Raw genomic sequence first — 9,776 nt, forward strand, 5'->3', positions numbered from 1 at the left:
AAGTCTTTCAGCCATTTTGAGTTTATTTTGTGCATGGTGTGAGGGTGTGTTCTAGTTTCATTGATTTACATGCAGCTGTCCAGGTTTCCCAGCAATGCTTGCTGAAAAGACTGTCTTTTCCATTTTATGTTCTTGCCTCCCTTGTCAAAGATTAATTGAGCATAGGTGTCTGGGTTTATTTCTGGGTTCTCTATTCTGTTCTGTCGGTCTGTCTGTCTGTTTTAGTACCAATACCACACTGTCTTGATGACTGTGGCTTTGTAATATTGCCTGAAGTCTGGGAGAGTTATGCCTCCTGCTTGGTTTTTGCTTCTCAGGATTGCTTTAGCAATTTTGGGTCTTTTGTTGTTCCATATAAATGTTTGGATTGTTTGTTCTAGTTCTGTGAAAAATGTCATGGGGAATTTGATAGGGATTGCATTGAATCTGTAGATTGCTTTGGGTAGTATGGCCATTTTTACAACATTAATTTTTCTACCCAGGAGCATGGAATATCTTTCCATTTCTTTACACCTTCTTTAATTTCCTTGATTAATGTTTTATAGTCTCGTCATATAAGTCCTTTACCTCCTTGGTCAGATGTACTCCCAGGTATTTGATTTTTTGGGGGTGCAATTTTAAAAGACATTATATTTTTGTATTCCTTTTCTAATATTTAATTGTTAGTATACAGAAATGCAATAGATTTCTGAATGTTAATTAATCTTATATCCTGCTACTTTGCTGAATTTTTTGATCAGTTCAAGTAGTTTTTGGGTTGAGTCCTTAGGGTTTTCTATATATAGTATCATGTCATCTGCAGAGAGTGACAATTTTACCACTTTTCTTTCACTTTGAATACCTTTTATTTCTTTGGTTTGTCTGATTGCTGTGGCTAGGACTTCCAATACTATGTTGAATAACAGTGGTTAGAGTGGACATCCTTGTCTTGTTCCAGATTTTAGTGGGAAGGCTTTCAGCTTTTCTCCATTGAGTATTATATTTGCTGTGGGTTTATCATAAATGGCTTTGATTACATTAAGGAATGTTCCCTCTATACCCACTTTGACAAGAGTTTTTATCATAAATGGATGTTGTACTTTGTCAAATGCTTTCTCTGCATCTATTGAGATGATCATGTGGTTTTTGAATTTTCTTTTGTTGATGTGGTGTATGATATTAATTGATTTGCTTATGTTGAACCATCCTTGTGCACCTGGGATGAATCCTATCTGGTTGTGGTGTATTGAAGTCACAACTGATACTACAGAAATACAAAAAACCATGAGAGAATACTATAAACAATTGCATGCCAACAAATTTGACAACCTGGAAGAAATGGACAACTTTCTAGAGACTTACAGCTTGCCAAAACTGAATCAAGAAGAAATAGATCAACTGGACAGACCAATCACTAGAAATGAAATTGAATATGTCATAAAAACACTCCCTACAAATAAAGTCCAGGACCAGATGGCTTTGCAGGTGAATTCTACCAAACGTATAAAGAGGATCTGGTGCCCATCCTCCTTAAACTTTTTCAAAAGGTTGAAGAAGGAATACTCCCAAAGACATTCTCTGATGCCACCATCACCCTAATTCCAAAACCATACAAAGATACCCCCCAAAAAGAAAACTATCAGCCAATATCTTTGATGAATATAGACACAACAATTCTCAACAAAATTTTAGAATTTTGATCATGAATGGATGTTGTACTTTGTCAAATGTTTTTTCTGCATCTATTGAGATAATCATGTGAGTTTTGACTTTTATATTGTTAATGTGGTGTATGACGTTGACTGATTTGCGTATGTTGAACCATCCTTGTGCACCTGGGATGAATCCCACCTAGTCGTTGTGTATGTTCTTTTTGATATGTTGTTGGATTCAGTTGGCTAAAATTTTTTGAGAATGTTTGTGTCTATATCATCAAAGATATTGGCTGATAGTTTTCTTTTTGGGGGGTATCTTTGTATGGTTTTGGAATTAGGGTGATGGTGGCATCAGAGAATGTCTTTGGGAGTATTCCTTCTTCAACCTTTTGAAAAAGTTTAAGGAGGATGGGCACCAGATCCTCTTATACGTTTGGTAGAATTCACCTGCAAAGCCATCTGGTCCTGGACTTTTATTTGTAGGGAGTGTTTTTATGACATATTCAATTTCATTTCTAGTGATTGGTCTGTCCAGTTGATCTATTTCTTCTTGATTCAGTTTTGGCAAGCTGTAAGTCTCTAGAAAGTTGTCCATTTCTTCCAGGTTGTCAAATTTGTTGGCATGCAATTGTTCAGAGTATTCTCTCATGGTTTTTTGTATTTCTGTAGTATTCATTATGACTTCTTTTTCATTTCTGATTTTGTTTATTTGGGTTTTTTCTGTCCTCTTCTTGGTGAGTCTAGCCAGAGGTTTGTCAATTTTGTTTACCTTTTCAAAGAACCAGCTCTTGGTTTTATTGATTTCTTCAATTGTTTTTTTAATCTCTATTTTATTGATTTCCTCTTTGATCTTTATGATTTCCTTCATTCTGCTGACTTTAGGTTTTGTTTTTTCTTCTTTTTTCTAATTCATTTAGGTGTTACGTTGTCAATTTGATATTTTTCTTCTTTTTTGAGGAAGGCCTGTATTGCTATGAATTTCCCTCTGAGCACTGCTTTTGCAGCATCCCATAGATTTTGAGTGGATATGTTTTTCATTATCATTTGTCTCGAGGTATTTTTAATTTCCTTTTTGATTTCCTCATTGACCCATTGGTTTCTTAGGAGCATGTTGTTTAGTTTCCATGTAGTCAGTTTTTTCTCATTTCTTTCCTTTGATTGATTTCTAGTTTCATGCCATTGTGGTCAGATAAGATACTTGAAATCATTTCTATATCTTAAATTTGTTGAGGTTAGCTTTGTGCCCAGGTATGTGATCAATTCTTGAGAATGTTCCATGTGCACTTGAGAAGAATGTATATTCTGAATTTTTTGGATGTAATGTCCTGAAAATGTCAATTAAGTCTAACTCTTCTATTGTGTCCTTTAGGATCTCCGTTGACTTATTGATTTTCTGTCTAGAGGATCTGCCCATGGATGTAAATGGGGTATTAAAATCTCCTACTATGATTGTATTCCATCAATTTCTCCTTTTATGTCTATTAGTATTTCTTGTAACTATCTGGGTGCTCTTATATTAGGGGCATATATATTGACAATTGTAATATCCTCTTCTTGAATGGATCCTTTAACCATTAAATAGTGTCCCTTCTCTGTCTTTCTTTATAGCCTTTATTTTAAGTCTATTTGTCTTATATGAGTATTGTAACTCCTGCTTTCCTGTCTTGTCCATTGGCATGAAATATATTTTCCCATCCCCTCACTTCCAGTCTGTATGTGTCCTTTGCTCTAAGGTGAGTTTCTTGTAGGCAGCAGATCGAAGGTTTTTGCTTTTTTATCCAATCTGCCACTCTGTGTCTTTTGATTGGAGCATTTAGTCCATTGACATTTGAGGTGATTATTGATAGATACATATTTCTTGCCATTTTAAACCTTGTTTTCCAGTTAATTCTATGTTTCTCTTTTCTTCTTTTCTTTTTTGGGTTGGATAGTTTCCATTTATTTTATACTTGAGTACTTTTCTTTTCAGTTTTTGTGAATGTAATGTTTGGTTTTGATTTGTGGTTGCCCTGTTTTCTAAGCACATTAAGCCCTTCCTACATCTGCTTGCTTTTGCCTGATAGTCATATAGGCTCAGACACATCATTAAAACAAAGAAAAAATCTATATTTTATTACTTTCCTTTCCCACATTGTCTGATTTTGATGTCATTTTTTTTTTAACATCTTCATGTTTAGATCTGTATGCTGGCTTATTTAAGTGATTGCTTTCCAATTGTTGTTTCCTCCATCCTACTTCTTCTTTTTCTTTCTCTCTCTCTCTTTCTGTCTTTTTTTAATTTAGAGAAGCCCTGTCAGTATTTCTTTTAGAATGGGTTTAGTATTGCTGTACTCTTTTAGCTTTTGTTTGTTGGAGAAATTCTTTATTTCCCCTTATAATTTAAATGATATTCTTGCTGGATAGTGTATTCTAAGTTGCAAATTTTTCCTTTCAGCACTTTAAATATATCTTCCACTCCTTTCTGGCCTGTAGTGTTTCTGTAGAGAAATTAGCTGATAGCCTTATGGGGGTTCCCTTATAATTAATGCTTTGCTTTTCTCTTGCTGCCTTTAGCATCCTCTCTTTATCTTTAACTTTTGACATTTTTATTATAATATGTCGTGGTGTAGGCCTATTTGGGTTTAGCTTGTTTGGGGCCCTCTGTGATTCCTGTATCTTGATATCAGTATGCTTTAAATTTGGAAAATTTTCAGCCATAATTTTTTTCAAATACGTTTTCAATCCCCTTTTCTTCTTCTTTTCCTTCTGGAATTCCTATTATGTGTAAATTGGCCTGTTTTATATTATCCCATAGGTCTCTTACATTTCTTTCATGTTGTTTTCATTTGGTTTTCTGTCTGCTGTCCTGATCAGGTTATGTCCATTGTTTTATCTTCCGTGTCACTAATTTGTTTCTCTGCATTATTCACTCTGCGCTTTATTGCCTTAAGCTCAGTTTGTATCTTTGCAAATGAATTTTCTAGTTTTTCTTGGCTCCTCCTTATATTTTCTAGTTCCTTTCTAAAGGAATCTGCATTACTGTTCATATCCTCTCTTAATTCCTTCAGTATTTACAGTACCTCCCTTTTGAACTCAATGTCTGTCAGACTGCAGAGGTCTGTTTCATTGTTTTCTGCTTTAGGTGAATTCTCCTGTTCCTTTAACTGGAAATGGTTTCTGTGCTTCTCCATCTTGCTTGTGTTTTTCTTTTTCTGTGAGTTTTGAGAAGCCAAAATGTAGTCTTGTAAGGCTACTTCTATGCAAGAATACCCCTTTGTATTTTGGGGTGGGGTTACTATTTATTTTTGGTGTAGGAGTTTGAATATTTGCTGTCTCTTTCTTCGGTGTGAGCAGGCTGTTGTCCCCATGATGCTCAGTGTGTTTTCAGGGAGAAGGAGGCAATGGGTAGGGCTATCTGTCAGTACCTGGTCATTGGGCTCTCAATATCAGCAAGGACCTCTGGAGCCTGAGTCTCAGTGCCCAGCCCCGACGTGAGCGTCTCAAGCTGTGGTGTCCAGGCCAGTGGTTCAGATGATCTGTGCAGCTCTCTCTCTGCTTTACTGTTCTCAGTCCAGCTGCTACGCTTTTCTTGGTGACCTTGAGGTTCCTCCAACTCAGCCAATCTTTCATCAGTTAGGTGGCTTCCCACGATGTGGGTTCCTTTTCTCCCCCTCGGGAATGCTAGTCCTGTCCTGATTCCTTTTCTCTCTCTTTTTTTCTTTTGTTCTATCCAGTTATGTCAAGAGTTTCTTGCCCTTTTTGGAGGTTTAAGTTCTGCCAGCATTCAGTTGATGTTCTATGTGAGTTGTTTTACATGTAGACTTTTTTTTTGATGTGTTTGTGGGAGAAGGTGTATGAGACCTCTTACTCCTCCACCATCTTGCTCCGCCTCCTAGTTTAATTTTTAAGTATGCTCATGCTAAGACATTAAATTATAATTTTAATTATAGGCAAAATGAACTAAAGAATTAAATCCAACAGAAACATGTCCAATGAGATGACAGTTCTTCCAGTGCATTTCATCTGGAAATCATTTAAACATCTTACAGTAAAATTTAACTTAATCAAAATATTTCCCACTGTAATATCTTTGTACTCTTTTTTTCATTTTTTAAAGTTTTATTGAAGTATAAATTTGTGATTTACAATATGATAATTTCTGCTGTACAACAGAGTGATTTAATTATACTTATACACACATTCATTCTTTTTCAGATTATTTTCCATGTAGATTATCATAGAATATTCAGTAGCATTTCTTGTGCCATACAGCAGGTCCCTGTCGACCAGTTATTCCATGTGCAACATGTGCATATGCTTAATCCCAAACCTCTAATATGTCCCTCCTCACTACCTCCCCTTTGGTAACCATAAATTTGTTTTCAAAGTCTGAGTCTATTTCTGTTTTGCAAATAAGTTCATTTGTATCCTTTTTTTCAGATTCCACATATAAGCGATATCATATAATATTGCTTTCATATGATATCTTTCTTTCTCTGACTTACATAGTATGATAATCTCTAAGTTACATGTTGCTGCAAATGGCATTATTTCATTCTTTGTTATGGCTGAGTTATATTCCATTGTATATATGTACCATATCTTTTTTATATACTGATAAAGGTTATTGATCAGTAGTTTTCTTATTATGTTTTTGTATGGTTTTAGAATTTGGTATTGGAACTGCCCTCATGAATATGGCAATAAGTGTTCTTCCTTTTTCAATTTGTTATAGAATTTTGAAGGATTTGTGTTAATTTATACTTAAATGTTTGGTAGAATTCATCTGTTGCGCCATTTGGTCCTGGCCTTTAGTTTGTCAGGTTTTTAAAATTTACTGTCTGTAAAAGCAAAAAAAATGCACTGTACAAGGTGAGCAGATAGAAATTGATTTTATTCTGATACTAGTGCCAGCAACAGGAGAGGAAGCACAGAGCAAGTTTGGATACCCAGCTCTGCCAGGACAAAGGGCTGGAGAGTTTTTAAGAATGAGTGTAGTTTTGGGGGATCATAGACCAAATATGTTTGCTAATTGACTTTATCCAAAGGGAAATTAAATTTCCTCTGATCTTCAAGACAAGAGGTAGTTTGATAACTTGAAGCCACGTACTTCCTTATCCTCATGGTTAGGCTCCTATCTGTCATGGTATTTGGGGGATGGGGTGCTAGCTTCCTTGATAACCACATTCCAAGCCTGGGAAGAGAATTTACATCTCAAAGAGACAGAGAAAGAATTTGTAAGTTTTCCAAAGTAAATACTCTAAGTAAAGGGAGGTCAGGGGTCTATAGTGAGGAAGATACCCATCTAAAATTTCATGAATTTAAAAGCATGTTGCTCATAACTCTAATCTTTTAATCTATTAAGACCATGTTGATCATAACTCTAATCTTTTTTTGCCATAGCCCTATTCAGATTTTGCATTTTTTTTGAGTCATTTTTAATAATTAGTATCTTTCTAGGACTTTGTCCATTTTATCTAGGTTATCTAAGTTTTATGATAGTTATTCATTTTATTCCCTTATTATTATTTTTATTTCTGATTTATTTCAGAAGATAGGATAAATTTAGTCCTTGTTTCTCTCAAAGTTCAAATTGATAGATTTTTTAATGACTGAATGGTTAGTTTTACTCATGTTTTTCTTTCATTTTGATTGATTTTTGTAAGTTATTCTTCAGAAAACTGTTTTGTTCAGTTTCACATTTATCAACATAAATTCCTTAATAGTATTTTTAGATTTAAATTTTTGCTTTTTCCACAATTATGACCTTTTATCACTGTTAATAATGTTTTTGTTGATAAATCTTTTAATTACGTCAACTTTCTTAGACTTTTCAAAAAGACCTATTTGAGATTCATTGATGCTTTCTATTTCATAATGTTTAATATCATACTTATTTCATTCTTTACATGTGGCTTGAATTTAGTCTACTATTTTCTAATTTCATAAGTACAACCCTTAACTCAATAAATTTTATTCTCTCTAACTTTTTTTCTCTAAGCATTTAAGGCTATAGGTAATTCTTTAAGGAACATTCAGCATATGTACCATAGTTTTTCTATGTTGTAAGTTTATTATTGGTCTTTTCCAAGTATTGTCTAATTTCCATCATATTATGTCTTTTTTTTTTTTTTTGCTCATAAGTTCTTTTAAAATGTTGCTACTTTTAAATTTCTAATATGTTTCTTATCAGGTACTTGCTATTTATTTATTCCTCCAAATTTATTCCTCTTGGAAAGTTTCTCCTTTGTATAGAATTAGATAGCCTAACTCTTTTGCCCCCATCTGTATCCCAATCATCTTTGTGTTGTTTTATTTTTTTCAGTTTTAATAATTTTGCACAGGTGTTAAGTGTTCATGAGCAAACACTTTCCTATCTTCCACTCTGTCTCAGTACTTGACTTCCCCTCCTCACTCTCTATTTAGTTGCTTGTTCTTAATTTTCCTTCTCTCATTCTGCATATTGTCCTGTGGGCTACTTTAAGATCCCAGCCCTACTCTTCTTCCTTCTAAACATAGGAACAGTACTAGGATTTCTTACCAGTGGATAGGAAGTTGGCTTGCTGAGGTCAACTATTACCAACTTTCCATGAATTTTCCAGTTCTGTGCATTTCTCTTCTAGCACCCTGTCTCATCTTTATTCTGGCCTCATAGTGTTGCTTACTCCAGCCTGAGGAGTGAGAAGAAGTGGTGGCTGTCTTTACATTTCCTTTGTCTTAGCTGAATACTGAGTGGAATACTGAACACTATTCAGTTCTCTTGACCCCCATTCCCATCTTCAAAATATATACTTAAGGGCAACCTAGGTATGTTTTCAATCAAGTACTAAACAAGTCATATACTGGATTTGTTGTCCCTTCTGTTCACAGGTATATTTCCTTGTCATAGTTAACAGAATTCAGTGATATCTCTGTGTGAGCCATCATATTGGGAAAAATAAAAGGCTTTTCTCTTGATTCCTTCATTCCAGCAAGTTCAAGTCATTCTGCTGGGAAAAGGGGGGGGGGCGGCTTTTAAAGTTTCACTCCTGATTATAGAGAAATAACTTAGAGAGTAAAGTCTATGAGCTATAAATACCTACTTACTGGGTTTTCCTTCAGAATTTCTCACCAACAGAGGACGTATTAACTTGCCTTCTGCTATATGCTTATGGTTACCCAACCCACTGCCTTGGCAAGAGGGCTGAGACCAATTCTGAGTAGTCATAATGCTGTCAGGGCTATATTCTATCCCAAATTGTACTGACCACCCCCAGCTTCAGGAGAATATTTTTAATAGTCTGTAAGCAAAGCAGCTGAAAGATGCACTTTCATCTTTGTTGCTAAAACTTACTGTGAAAACTAGAGACTTTCATACTAAGTGAAGTTAGTAAGAAAGAGAAATACAAATGCCATATGATAGCACTTACAGCTGGAATCTAATATACGGCACAAATGAATCTTTCCACAGAAAAGAAACAAACTCATGGACTTGGAGAACAGACTTGTGGTTGCCAAGGGGGAGGGGAAAGGAGTGGGATAGACTGGGAGTTTGGGGTTAGTAGATACTAACTATTGCATTTGGAATGGATAAGCACTGAGATCCTGCTTTATAGCACAGGGAACTATATCTAGTCACTTGTGATGAAACATGATGGAGGATAATGTGAGAAAAAGAATATATATATATGTATTTCTGGGTCACTTTGCTGTATAGCAGAAATTGACAGAACATTATAAATCAACTATAATGGAAAAAATAAACATCTTATTTTAAAAATTAAAAAAAACCCCTAATATGCAGAGTTCCTGTCATGGCTTAGTGGCAACAAACCCAACTAGTATCCATGAGGATGTGGGTTCAATCCCTGGCCTCACTCAGTGGGTTAAGGATCCAGCATTTCCATGAGCTGTGGTATGGGTCACAGACACTGCTCAGATCTGGCAGATGCAGCTCCTATTGGACCCCTAGCCTGGGGAACTTCAATATGCTGAAGGTATGGCTCTAAAATTTAAAAAAGAAAAAAAGGAAGAAAGGAAGGGAGGAAGGGAGGGAGGAAAGAAAGAAAGAAAGAGAGAGGGAAAGAGAGAAAGAAAGAGAAAAACCTAGAGTCTGCTTTTGTGGTCATTTACCAATGCCACTTGATATATAGATTTCATCTCAGGTATGCAGGTTGTGAATAG

Source organism: Phacochoerus africanus, chromosome 2 (genome assembly GCF_016906955.1).
Source record: "Phacochoerus africanus isolate WHEZ1 chromosome 2, ROS_Pafr_v1, whole genome shotgun sequence".
Taxonomy (NCBI): Eukaryota; Metazoa; Chordata; class Mammalia; order Artiodactyla; family Suidae; genus Phacochoerus; species Phacochoerus africanus.